The 12,161-nt window shown below is 36.3% G+C and overlaps 1 protein-coding gene across 1 annotated transcript in view; it reads left to right on the forward strand.

Annotated features, from left to right (window-relative positions):
- Window positions 1–12,161, forward strand: part of LOC122799825 (serine/threonine-protein phosphatase 2A 55 kDa regulatory subunit B beta isoform) — a 699,704-nt gene that overhangs the window by 547,106 nt on the left and 140,437 nt on the right. The gene's annotated exons all lie outside the window — the stretch shown is intronic.

The following is a 12,161-nucleotide window of genomic DNA, read 5'->3' on the forward strand; positions in this document are numbered from 1 at the left end:
TGGGTTTTCTTGTTCTTAGTCACACTCGTGGTCAGGTTCTCTCAGTGGCTGTGGCTCAGTTGTTCAGGGTTCTATATATGGGTTTGTTTGTTCTTAGTCACACTCGTGGTCAGGTTCTCTCAGTGGCTGTGGATCAGTTGTTCAGGGTTCTATATATGGATTTTCTTGTTCTTAATCACGCTCATGGTCAGGTTGTCTCAGTGGGTTATGACTCAGTTGTTCACGGCTGAATGTTTGCTTGTATATCTGAGTGTGAAAGATTCAAATACACAGATTTAATTTGTAAACATACTCTTTCCAAGATGGACTTGTGTGACATCAGAGGCAGTATATTTAGAGAACAGGCTGTGAGAAGAGAGTTCACACATTAGGAGTATGGAAGATCTGCCCCCCGTTCAAAAAACAGTCATTAAAAAATTGCCAGTCACAAGTATATGCATTTGTGAAAAACTAGCAGCATGTTACTGCAATTTAAGCAGATGGCTCTCAATTTACTGTGGTATTTATATATGATTTACTATGGTAGAGTCTATATGGATAAGAGAGACATGTACATATAGCTATATATAAAACTAGAACTATAAAATACATCTTTCTAAAAACTGTTACTAAAATAATTTTGTATTTTTAAAACAGGAAATCAGATGTAAGTGTTCCTTCCCAGCCCTAATACTACATAAGTAAGATACTGCTTTGAAGATGAAGTTAATGTTATGGCTTTGAGTTCAGATATTTCATTAGTGGGAGGTTAGCATAATGGTTACGGTGTTTACCTTACAAACACAAGGTGTAGGGTTTGATTCTCACATGGGGTAGATGGCAAGGCTTAAAATGGCCCACAAGGGCAGTTAGCCTAGTATGAACCTATGAACCTATGAACTATAGTGGTGGGAAGCAGCACCCTTTACTTAATTACAGATAGTTATTTAGTAAATGTCATGAAGTTAAAAAAAATGAATGTGCATGTGTGTGTGTGTGTGTGTGTGTGTGTGTGTGTGTGTGTGTGTGTGTGTGTGTGTGTGTGTATCTGTGTAATCTTGGCTGTATGAGACACACAACCCAGCTTGTGTGTATATGGATGATGTGAGGCAACAACACTTTCATCACTGTGTCTTATATCCTCTACTTGTGGTTGGTCACAATAATTTATAAGATATGAGTAGTATGATAAACCAGATATGTCTTCATTGCTGGCTTAATTCCCTGTCTTGTGAAGCTATAGGCTATTTTTATCACACTGCTTATGTCAGTTATCTGAGTCTATTATGTTTATAATTCCCATCTATGTAATTCATTAGTTGTATCAATAAGATAAGTTTTATAGGTTCATAGGTTCATAGGTAGATACTAGGCTATCTGCCCTAGGGTATTTATAAACCTAGCCAGAGTGTATTTGGCTTCCGCCTCCCTATTAGATTAGCCTACTGTGCCTCTGTAAAGTAGGTCACAGAAGGTACCCTTTTAAGATTAGTTTACTGTGCCTCTGTCTAGCAGGGACACAGAAGAGATCCCAGGGGTGAATTTGCAATTTCCCATCCACGCGTCCAGATTTCGCTTGAAAAGGGTCAGCAAGGGGCTATGTCTAACATGAATTGGGATTCTATTCCAGAGTGAGGGGAGCCTCTGGGAAATGAATCTGTCCCTCCAGCATGTCCTATTTATTTTTGTGCTCAGGTTTAGGTCCCTGGAGCGTGTAGCTCTAAGGGACTTGAATTTTTTGAGGTGGAGCATGTCCATTAATTCTGGGTTTGACATGGCTTTGTACGTCAGGCATAGATCGCCTCTGAGTAGGCGGTAAGCAACTGAGTAGAGCTGGAGTTTCTTTAGTCAAGCTGCATAGGACATCTGTTTGTAGCCCATGATCCTCTTGGTGAGGTACTTTTGGGGTCTATCCAGTTGCTGCAGGTGTCGGGTAAGGTACATCCCAAAAGGGGCATTGTATTCAATTATGGGCCTGATGAGTGACGAGTAGAGGGACACAATGACCTCTCTTGATCTAGGTGCGAACCCTTTCTTGATAAGGTGGGCTATATAGAAGGTCTTTCTAACCACTTTGGCAACATGATTATCAAAGGAGAGATTACTATCTACGTTGGTCCCCAAATCTCTAATTACTTCTTCTGTACTTAATGGATTACCACCTATGTTGTAATTTGTGGGCACCTTGTTTTTCCCAAAGGGGATGACTATGCACTTTTTAGCATTTAGCTTGAGGCCGTGGCTCTGGCACCAAGCATCCGTCTCTGTGAGACCCTTTTAGAGGCTTTAATGCAATGAATGCCACAGAACATATCTATTCCAATATAAAGATACAGTGTCATGAAAATTCTAATGTCATGCAATGACCAAACCCAAAATAAGTCCCAAGTGACACAAGGCTAGAAATATTTACGGCAAGAAAGTAAACCCCATGAACTCCCACTTTGTTGTTAGATAAATATTGGAACCACAAAGGTCACATAAACTCAGGAAAAAGGAAGAATAAATCAAAATAAAAATTTCCTTTTTTAACACTGTGAACAAACAGTAGTATATTGTTTCCTGTTTTTTTTTTTTAGCTTATTCTATTGCTTATTTTATTGTCAGTTTGTTTCTCTGCTATTTATATCTGCATTAATGTGTATTAAATATGTTAGATATTTGTCAATTTTTACTTGTACACAGAATTTCTGTCATCGCATTTTATATACATATTTACATTTGCCTGACTGTGCAACTCTGTGAACAAGTCATTTAACCAGACAGGGCTCCTGTGCTCCAGGTATGAACATGTTCCATGCACGTCACTGCGTTACCCTACTGAACAAATACAAATGTAAATTCAAATATAAATACAAACGTAAGCACAAATCAAACCTTTGAAAATCAGTGGAATGAACAATAACCAAAAAGGGATGGTTGTACAAATAGCAAGGTTTAATACTATATTGTCTTTCTTCAAAAAACTTGTTTATTAGATAAAACTACAAACTTACTTAAATGTTCTGGTTAATAGATATCATCCTCACTTTCTTTAAAAACATAAAAGGCATTCCACCATTTTTTTGTGAGAAAGAAACCACAATATTTAAAGTTATAGCTATTTACAATGACAATAACATGTAGATTATTATGACTTATCAAAACAGGATTTGCACATTAGCTAACATTTATTGGCTCACAAGAATGGATGTGAAAATAACCAAAAATACATTAAATAAAATACAAAATAATACATAAGGTTAGCTGAGTCTGACAGGAACTTTAAATTGCATTTTGAAGTTTTACATTTAAGTTTTACATTTAAGTATTGCAGAATTTGAATGCCCAGACAAGAATGGTTCCAGTAAAACAATTCTGCAGTGATCTGACTAGCATGTTTCAGCAGCAAATGTAAAGCAGACACTATTACCACTGTGCTGTCCATAAGGTCATAACCAGATATCAGATAATGTTGAAAGCATCAATACCTTAATGACAAAATGTGGCATCCTTACACAGTCACTAAGCTAAAGCACAAATGTATCAGTGAATTAACATAACTGTAAATACAGAAGACAGTTTTGGTTTATACTGAAATGCACCCAGTACAATATTTTATCTGTCCGCAGTCCAAATAACTATATCTTCAAGCAGGACTATACCACCTACCACTTCTACAGCTGAAATCACGACTAACTCAGGTGTATGCAAAAGATCCTATGTTACCTATCGAAAACAGTAAGGGAATTACCCTGATGCATTGGCCAAATTTCCCCTGATAGAATAAGGGTGCTAGCCTAGTGGTATTAAACAGGTCAACAAAGAATAAATAAATAAATATTTATGTTCTCCTGATTATGCTTTGGCATTTAGTGGCATGTCTTTTGTCTTTCAGGCTTCCCAAGATTTACTGGCATGCCTTAACACCCTATTCCTTCTGTGGCTGCAGTGTCCAGCATTTCAGTAGCAATGTTTACGTTTATATATTACAGTAGAAGCCCATCTACAAAATAACTATTCTCTCAATCTTCTCAAATGCAAATTTTTGAAAGAATTTATTCAGAATTTCAGTCGCTCAGTCAAGCATGTAAAGGAAAATGATGCAGGAAAAAAAAAAGAAGGCCATAATCATCTAACGTTGAATTCCAACAAATATCACCATATTCTAAGATGTGGCCAATTTAGCAATTGTAAAAAAAAATTAAGGCATTTGGGCTCAAACATAAAATCCTCTCCAGTATTCCACAGACCTTCCTGGTAAGAGAGCAATGTGCATTATGAAATTAAAGACATTAAAATGCAGTACCATTAATTATCAAAATGATTCATCCCATAGTGCTTTAAACAGAATTTGACCCTATAGGATTCTTTAAGTAATTCATTTCTCACATTAAATTTTTGCCCCTTCCCCCTTCTCTGTTAGTTAAAATGAGCAATGACTGCATAAAGGAGTGCCAGATTCCAAGAGATTACAGTAGCATTCTATAGAAATACTTCTGAAAATGAACATTTGATTTCCTAAAAAGTCAATGCCAACAGATTAGTGGGAGCACCCAACCGCCTATACAAATTTGACAGCATCACTTAAACAGGTTCTCCAAGAAGCAAAGCACCATATTTCCTAAGGACTCTGATCCAAACATCGATGTTAATGCTGACAAGACAAATCACTTATAAACACACAGTGTAAATGAGTCCCATTTCACATTCACTGTTTAATTATCAATACTGAAAATGTAACGGAAATTAATAGTAGCTATCAATATATCATATGGAGGCAATGGTCTGATCTGTTTAACAAAGCAGAATTATGTTATTCTGTCAGATATTAGTCTTCATGGTAAGAAAGATCCAAAATCGTATGCCGTCTTCCGCGTGAACCATCATCTCTCCCACTACCTTATGATAACTAAGAGGGTTTACACTTGCTCCTCCCATTCTGATTGGTAGCGTTGGTATAATGGTTAAGGTGTTTACCTTATAGACATAAGATACAGGGTTTGATCCTCACCTTTGGGAAGTTGTCTAGGCTTAAAAAATGGCCTAGAAGGGCAGCTAGTCTAATACTTAACTTAGATTAGAATGTCTTAATAATATTTACTTTTCTTTAAAATTTACTATGGATTCACGTTTTTCATTTTTTATGTTCTCCATTTCCGTAACACTGTTGCCCATATGTATCACGGATGGTGTAGTTACAACACGGTGCATTTCATTATACAGTTTTACATTACCACTGCCTACACTGAATTTTAATTTGTTTTGTTTTTTTCCTGTGATCATTTGTGAATACAACTTTCATTGTTCATTCCATTGGTTTTCTTTCTGATGACATTTACGAGTACAGCGTTCATTGTTATTTCTGTCTGTTTTCTTTCTGATGGCATTTGTGAATACAGCTTTCATTGTTAATTTCATCGGTTTTCTTTCTGATGGCATTTACGAGTACAGCTTTCATTGTTATTTCTGTCTGTTTTCTTTCTGATGGCATTTGTGAATACAGCTTTCATGGTTCATTCCATCGGTTTTCTTTCTGATGGCATTTACGAGTACAGCTTTCAATGTTATTTCTGTCTGTTTTCTTTCTGATGGCATTTGTGAATACAGCTTTCATTGTTAATTCCATCGGTTTTCTTTCTGATGGCATTTACGAGTACAGCTTTCATTGTTATTTCTGTCTGTTTTCTTTCTGATGGCATTTGTGAATACAGCTTTGATGATTCATTCCTTCTTTTTTCCTCCTGTGGGCATTTGTGAATACTACTCAAAGGCCTACATTCCACTTAAAGGCCTACATCCCACTCAAAGGCCTATATACCACAAGCTAAACTGCAAATCAGACAGTGAGGAGTGAAGAGAGGGAAGATAATGATGTGGTGTCCTGTAGACCTACAAATACATTTTAGGTGAAAAATGACTAGAAAGCACAAAATGAGCCATAATTAAATCTAGCTGGTCTAAACTTATTGATCACTGCAGCTGTACTTTTACCCTTGTAACTAATATCACTCTGAGTTATTTTTTTTTTCTAAAAAGGCTGTGAGTAAAGAAAAGAGCTGTCTGTTTCAATGATAGTACATTTCCTGCGAGAGCTATATTCCAGATGGGAAGTGAGAACATTGCAAGCAATATTTTTCACGTGAGGTCTGAGCTGTTATTATTTATCCTTATGTTGCCACCACAGAATCCTGGTAAATGATGTTCAAGTAACCTAGATTTAAGTCCACTGAAGCTAAATACTGAAGATATATAAGTAAGCTTTAACTTGTTAATAAACGTTTATGTTTTTCCATAATGATACTGGGTTAAGGTGGGAACTACCTTGTTTTACTCAGCATGCATTCATTACTCAAAGGTACATAACCCTGTGCTGCTACCTACATTTCTGAGCATCCAGTTGGTTATCTCTTGAAGCAGATATTTTTACAATTGATCAGTGCTTGCACTTGAAGCTAACAGCTGGATTTACTACAAGGCAGAATGCAATAGTGCCAACATTCACCAATATCTGCATTAATATCTTTTCATTAATGCTGTCAGAGGTAAACTGTTGACAATTCTGCTGATAAATTTCTGATAATAATAACAGAAAATGTTCACAAATGGTTTATACATTTATACCCTTGTAAGAACACTAAAATTTCCAAAGTCCATCATGAAATGTTGAGCATGCCAGAGGGGTCCCTAGCAGATGATCGAGTTTTCACAAACTCGAAATTCACATGGTCGAGACCATATGATCAAGTTTTTGAAAACCCAAACCTTTTGAATGGAGATCACCATACAATGAAGATCAGGAAATTTACCCTTTTCCCCACTGTAGTGCGATTTCAGAGTTGGTGTATATAATATTCAGGGGGTGTTGAGGGCACATGATGGGTGCAGGGGAGCTTGCCCCATTGCAAAAATGTAAAAAAAAAAGGTAGATTTTTCCTGGGGTTTTTTTTTTTTGTTTTTTTTTGTGTGTTTTTTTTTTTTTTTTGAAGTTCGAATTTTTGGAAACTCGATCATATGGTCTTGACAATATGAATTTTGAGTTTCTGAAAACTCGATCTTCTGACATAGACCCTGCCACAGTTATGTTCTACAGCCTTCAGAAGTAAATTGCAGGCCTGTAGTATTTTAATGAATTAGCACTAAGTCAATATTTAATGACCCAATATATTATATCCTGAACTATGATAATAATGGAAAAATAAAAAAAAAAGTAAAGTACATGTATCATATTTGTTATAACGTGTACCAGTTAACTACATCTAGTTTCATGTAAAGTAAATATATTCTAAAGATGGGGAAAGACTAATACAACATGCATAAATGGGAGAACTGTTATAAAAGTCCTGAAAGAAAAATCAGGGAGATGATTTATGGAAGAATTAGGGAGTAGCTTGATAGTTAATTTGTACAGAAACTAATGCACTTACTGTCAAGTAGGAAATCTGAGGAAGGAGGATCATTTGGTATGTGGCAGATGTTATCCAGTTAGACAGGTGAGACCAATCAGAGAAGAGATGAAATTTTTTGGATAATAATCCTAACCAGACACAGTTTAGGTCTTCTAATAATATAACATAGATAAGTAAGATTTGGTTCTCTGATCAGAATCATTTTATTGTCATTTTGAGACATGCATGCAAAGAAATTCAATCTTGGCATCCATGTTGAGAATACATAATGAAGGGTTACAATTGGAGACCCAGTTATAATTCTTTGTAGTGCAAGGAGTTTTATCTGCTCCATGTACTACATCTTATGTTAGAGAAAGAAAGTCAGGGACAGATTACAGATACAGACAGCAGGCAGAAAGAAATCTGTTTTTAATTCTTTTGCTATCATTTGCTGGCCCACACTGGTAAGTTTTACTGCCTAGTGTAATACACGATCTTAACAGTATCCCTATTTAATGTTGAAATACTGAAATCCCAAATTTCAGTATTTCGAAATTAAAATACCGAAGTCTTGAAATACTGATAAACCAGAAGCGCGAAATTCAAAATCCCGAAGTACTGAGATTTTGAATTAGCGCTTCTGGTGTTGTGGTGTGTGAATGGTAAGAGGTGAGTTTGGGTATGTATGTATGTGTATGTCTGTGAGTTAGGGGCTTTAGTGTCTGTCAGTGTGTGTTTTGACTGTGATGTGTGTGTGCGGGGATATGTATAATGTGTGGGAGTGAGTTGCTTGTGTGTGCCTAATTGTGCGATCTCAGAGTTAGTATATATAAGTAGGGGGGTGTGGAGAGTGTAGGATATTATATCTGAGTTGGAGGGAAGTTGTGTGTATGTGTTTGTGTGTGCTGTATTTGTAGTGTAGTGTCGGGATTTTGAATTTCTCGGTTTAGGGTTTCGGTATTTGGTGTCGTCAGCTATTTAATTTCAGTATTTCGAAATTACATAGTGAATCCGATCTTAACCGCTTAAGCAGAGGTGCTTAACAATTGTTAACACTGGGTCTTGCACCAGAGAAGCTCTTAACTGCTTTGTGTTTTTATGATACTGGAGTGTAATCACAGCACTTCATACACTATATTATTCTTACGAATCAAATGATTAAGGAGTTCAAATAGACATGAGTACTGGAAGGAGAAGGGAGTTACGAGGCAGCTAAGCAGAGAATGGTGTGGCCTCCAAGTGTTAGGTTAGTGATAGCCAGTTTAATGGCACACAGAAATTAAGTCCTGACTATGACCCAGACATTTGGTTTGATTGGCAGCCTAGGCACGTAAGGAGCTGAAAAAGGTGAGGAGAGGTCGGAGAGGAATGATGAGGCAATTCCTGCTCACCTGCCTCAGGGGAAAAGGGGAAGTGCACATGTGAGGATGGCATATCCCATGTCAGAATCCCCATCAGTGACTACACAGAAGAGCTTTATCAAGCAGAAGCAAAACCTTGTGAGGGATTATACCACTCTCAAAAATCAGGTGATGTGCCATTGTATGTAATCACTGCATCTAAATGACGTGTGTGCTATAGATATGGGCAATGGGAAAAGCTAGGGCCTAAAGACAAAAAACCCAGTTTCCCAAAAAAGGATGAAGGTCTTAGCCTCATAGCCACAAGGTTCAGGGTTTGATTCTGACCTCAGGTTGTTGGCTAGACTTACAATGGCCCTGCAGGTAGGTTAGTTTAGTATTTACCTATGAACCTATGAACCTTTGCTGCTCAACCCATGCACCTGGGATATAGGGTCTCATCTCCCAGGTAAAGTAGCAGACCATATGTGTAGGAAAAGGAAGATGGCATGATGTGCACTGGGGAACTGAGAACAAAACAGTGTTGCTATGGTTAATATCCAACTGTCCAGTTTGAACTAGTTTATTTAGTTGCATAAGAAAAAAACTTTTAAATAAGAGTATAGCCAAATTCAATCCAAGGACCAGGTATGCATTTTATGTGGATTAAAAAAGTGTACTCAAGGAAGAAGAAAAGAAGCTGTCCCTGTCTACGATAAGAGACTGAGTGCAGCATGGCGTTTTAGCATAAACTTTGATTCAAGAAATGCAGCTTTATTTAGAAAATTACAGCAAATGAGATGTGTAATTCTAAGATGCTTGAAAACTGAAATTATTCGAAGATGAACTGGGTTTTGGGATAGAAAAGGAACTTAGATCAGGGCTCTCTCTTTCTCAGAATTATGTACTAGAAGTGGGTAAAAGTAAAGACTGGAGAGAAATGAAAGACAATATTTAAGTATTATAGTTGGTAGAAGAGAGTGGGAGAGGTGATGTTTGGGTATGTAAAATGTTTAATAATATAGTTCTTCGAATAAGACAGGATCAATAGTGAATGTGTCATTGGTTTATTATAGAGAGGATGGCATTGGTATAGAAGAAGGCTTAAGAAGAAAAGAAGGGAAAGTGTAAGGATACAGCGTGGTAAAGATGGTGGTCTGTAGGTAGAGCAAATCAGTTTGGCTTTTTAAAGAAAAAATTGAGAGTGAAACATTTTGATATTTTATAAATGATGAAAATAAAAGAGAAGCAAGGAAGAATATAATAGAATGTAGAGGTTAAATGTAGTTAAGAGCTGTGGAATAGGGAAGCAATGTATAATTATAAAATGACTGTGACTGTGACCTAGAGGGGTTTCTGGGGAAGAAATATAGAAGAGCAGGAAAAAAGGCAAATGACTAGAAAAAAATGTAATAAGAATTATAGAGCTGTATGTATGGGTAGAGTTTTTTTCTCCTCAATGTTCTAGAAAACTGAAGACAGAATTAATTTTCAGAAAGTGGAATAAATCATATATCTCTGCGGTGGCTACTGCCACTAACCAGAGATGGGGGCAGCTGGAGATAGGAACCTACCAGGATGCATCTAGTTTGAAAAGGCTATAGGTCATTGAAGGGTTTTGTCATTTGCACGAGTGAGTGGAATAGCCTCACCTTGCCCAATGCACACTTAACCACAGAGTATCTACAGAGACATTTGCATGGGGTAAGGGTCAACAAATAAGCTATATATGCATGATGGTGACTTGTGCATTGTGATAACAATGGTAGACAAATACAGCAAAAAAACCCCACTAAAGTACCCCAAAATGTTGCACTAAAACAAGAAATGAATTAGGAAACGGGCTAATGGACAGCCGTTGAAACATTGGAATGTATTCCTTGACAGAATTAAAGCAGCTAAAAATATTTCCAAGATTAAAAGTTGTTAGATACCTGCATAGGTACAAAAAGCTTAAGGATATAATGCAACTGACCCCAAGACTGCCACCGTACTACTAACAGACGGAGGTATCTCCTATATTTTTGTCCCATGCATTAGGACACTCAAATTATCTATAGTATGATCCCTATTATTCTGATTAGGAGTAATATATAATTATCGCCCATGGGATGGCTAAGGCCAACTTACAATCAAATGGGATTGGTTATTTTGAGCACAAAAAAGGAAATTGATTAGGCTTAAACCTGTCTGCAGAGGTTGCTAACCTATTACTTACCTGTGAACCTATGCACTGACTGGTTTACACAATTTTGCCATACATTTGCATACAAATAATCATAATTTTGGAAGCCACATTTCTTAGCAAGTAATCTTGACAGTTAAATTTCTAAGAGAAAAAAGGGTGTAGCATATTAAAACTGAACAGAGTGATGAGTCTCCTGCCTAGATAAATAGATTATCAGAGAGTGTCAAGTTGTTGTTACAAGTCTTTTTTTTAACTTTTGATACTTAAAAGATGTAGAGTCCAGGTCAGAATCCAATGCACCTTGACACAAGAAATGGCTGTAGTGAAGACTGGGGAAAAACAAGTACCTACAATGTAGAGAAAGACATGGTCATTCAGCATTTTTGCTATCATAGATGAAAACAATAACAAATTATTGAGTAATTTTTATTATATGAAAACAATAAATTATTGAGTAATTCATAAGTCTGCAACAGTGACACAAAATAAATGCCATCGTTCTTGGTCTGTTAAAACAAAAGCTCCAAAACTCATCATATTTTACTTAATCACTACAGGGTGGAAGAAAATGTGAAACAAAAAAGTAGCTGAGATTAACTCAATCATTTTTTGCTACCCAGCTATAATGACTAATCATTTTTATCCACTTTTCATCCACAACCAAAGGTAAAATAATAGCAGAAAATCAAAGCAAAATACAAGTCACACAACAACAACCAGTCATGAAGTATATGTAACAATTAGACAAAAATATCTCCACGTTAGCAAACTTGTTATGTTGTCCTGCCTAGATAGCATACAATCTGTGCAGGTAACAACGTGCTATACACTGAAATAATGAAACATGTACTGGATTTTATAAACAAAGAATGAGAAGATGCCAGTAAAAATATCAGAAGCACCTTTACTTTAAATTAAAGCAAAGCCTGTAAAATAAGTGATTGCATCACTCCATAAACCTAACGTAGAATTTCACTTAAATAAAAAAAAATCAGCTACCTTTTTCCCTAGTCCTCAAAAAAATTATAAAGTAGTACAGAGAACACTTTAGTCTAACAATTACCATGAAATTATATTTCCCAATTTATGAATAAATTTAACCTTCTGAGGTACACTTTCAAGTATAATTATTCATAAACATCTCTCAATAATTTTCATTTTATGCCGGCTATTATCCTCTGTGCAGCACATTTGCAGTAATTTCTTTAGTCAGTACATCATTTAAGGGACATTAAAGAAGGTAGACAGACCCATTTTAGAGGAAAACCTGCCAGGACTCTTTAA

The sequence above is a fragment of the Protopterus annectens genome, chromosome 4.part0, assembly GCF_019279795.1.
Source record: "Protopterus annectens isolate FY-2018-M chromosome 4.part0, PAN1.0, whole genome shotgun sequence".
Taxonomy (NCBI): domain Eukaryota; kingdom Metazoa; phylum Chordata; order Ceratodontiformes; family Protopteridae; genus Protopterus; species Protopterus annectens.